Source organism: Patagioenas fasciata, chromosome 1 (genome assembly GCF_037038585.1).
Source record: "Patagioenas fasciata isolate bPatFas1 chromosome 1, bPatFas1.hap1, whole genome shotgun sequence".
Lineage (NCBI taxonomy): Eukaryota > Metazoa > Chordata > Aves > Columbiformes > Columbidae > Patagioenas > Patagioenas fasciata.
The window spans coordinates 1,131,162-1,133,692 of NC_092520.1; positions in this window are offsets into that span (position 1 = coordinate 1,131,162).

Genomic DNA, 2,531 nt, shown 5'->3' on the forward strand with positions numbered 1-2,531 from the left:
CATAGTTAGTTCCATGTTAGGTCTCCAAAAGCTGATGTGCATTGGACTCCTTTATCACCAACACTGTCTCATAACACTAAAGACATAGTGTTTTTTCCCCTTGAAACACAAACACACATTTGCTTTCCCATCTATCATTAACCTGCCTTCCTTCGGCATCAATTTTTCTCTTATTGGACATTTTGGGGTTCAGATTGTTCTACCAAAGAAGGTATGGTGCGCCACTGAAGTAAAAGACCAAGATGCCCTTTAGGACCAGGATAAATAATATTCAGGTACTTCACACAGGTACTTTTACAGGTACTTTTAAACATAAGGTGTAATTGCAAAAGTTTATCTGTCTAATTTATTTAAAAATTAGATGTTTGCCCAGTTGATAGAAAGGCTTTCCTGCTATTGCCCACCCACTCCCCCTGCATAACTGTCTGTCTTTTCTTTCAATGGCCCAAGACAATTACTCGTGTCCCCCATCAGTCTCACCTCTTATTCTTCTTACACTCTCCTGTAGCTGCAGACACAGCTCCCGCCGTTCTGCTCCTGCAGCACAAAGCGTGTCACACGCTGCCCAGGACACGCTGCTCGCGTTGGCAGGAGCCTGGGGACGAGGAGCTCGGCACTGCCGCCGGGTGGAAAAAAGTGCCAGGCCGGATTGTCCTGGTTTGGTAAAAAAAAAGACCAGTTTCTCTTTCAGTGAATTTTCCTTTCAGCTCAGTTCTTCTAAGTAACTGCAGTTTTATTATGTTGACTGCATGTTTTTTCAGGCACAGTTTGCTCCGGAGCCGATAACGGTAGCAATGGTATGCAGAAGAGATCCAGGTTTAGAGTGATTGCTATGGCAGGCAAGGTTACTGGTGAATTTTGCATGTCCCATAAGTGAGAGGGGCGTATTTGCAAGGAGGGGCAGACAGAACAGGTGACCAAAACTGACCAACTAAGTATTCCATCCCATACACATCATACACTGTATAAAAGTGGGAGATCACGAGGGTCTCGATCTCTTTGACCATGACCGGAATCTGAAGAGGACCCTGCCTGTCGTACCTGCGATCCAAGGCCCGGTTCCAGACGCTGTGTCCCTCAATCCAGTTCCGGTTTGCTGCAGAGTCCAGCCCAGGACATCTGGGTGCTGCCCTGCAGCTGCTGGAGCAACGCCAGCTCCGCCGGGCAACGCTGCCCTACCCGGGAATTCAAAGATTGGGTTTGTATATTTTGTGTGACCCCTTGGGGGTCCATTCATCTTTTCCCCACTTTTGGCCAGTGTCACTTCTTAGAGCAGTATCAAGCTTACCAATGGATCTCTTACTTCATGTTTGATCATCACAGAGCTGGACACTCAGATCGTTATCATTAGCTCCAGGGAGCAGGAAAATCACGGGACAGATTACTCTTACATAACATTCCCCAGTCCACGTTGCTGCTAATGAATTGTATGCATATTGGCCACAAATCTAATAATGACCATTTAAGGCTCAGGTACCGTTCTCAAACAAGACCTGTGGGGATTAACGGGTTCTGCAGGTAAGTTGAGTTGGCCCCTCCTAATGGAGTGGATTGTGGTATGGTCCAATTTTGGGCAAAATCTGTGGCTTTGGAAAGCCAAGCACCCATCTCAGATTTCCATTTACCTTTTTGCTAATCTTATATTTCCACCCATAAATTGCAGTCTGCTCAAATGAGGACCAATAAGAGGCGCCCTGAGCCCCTTGCTCTGTCTCAAATGTAGGGGAGCTCTTCTAAAGGGTGCCGGCACTGCTCCCAGGCAGAGATGCAGGTGCGGCAGCTCTCTCCAGTAACCAGCCAGCCTCTGGCTTGGGCTTCTCAGTAAAGATCTTTAGCCCCAGTGTGTCCCCTTTTGGGGTCTAATCATTCTAATAACCTTTCCCAATCTTCTGACTCAGGGTCGTTCCATAGGGGAGCAAGTCTGGCCGACTCATCTGCTTTGCTGTTCCATCGGCTGGCAGGAGTCTCATTCTTCTGATGGGAAGTGACCCAAGCCACTGCAAAATTTCCCTCTTTCCCAATGGTTACTGTTTCTTGCCATTTTTCTCTCTGCCATACAGGTACCCGATTGACCTCCCACCCGTTTTGCTCCCGGAACAGGAGCCATTCAGTGCACCCCTTAAAGACAGTAAAAGAATCAGCAGAGATGCAGACAGGAGAGATTGCACTTCATGTTTGAAAACATTCCAAGCTGTTACCAGCTCTTCCACCTGGGTGCTACCCTCCCCCTCTGATTATTTTTCATTGGTTTCTATCTGTATTTTTATTTCCATGTTTTGGCCTCTCATTTGACAGAGCCATCAGTGAGCCAAACATTTTGTAACTCCTCTGAAAACGGGGAGGTGACCTGCACCACAGGGGAGATAGTGTCCCCTGGCATTTTCAGGAATCATTGGAAATCGTACTGCCTGTCTCTCACGACAGGACAGGAATGATACCAGTTCCTAGGAACATGAGGAGGTGTGTAGAGTCACGGGAAGTTGGTCCTCATACGTCCTAAATGCTTCTTGAGTGGATCTTTGGTGGTACTG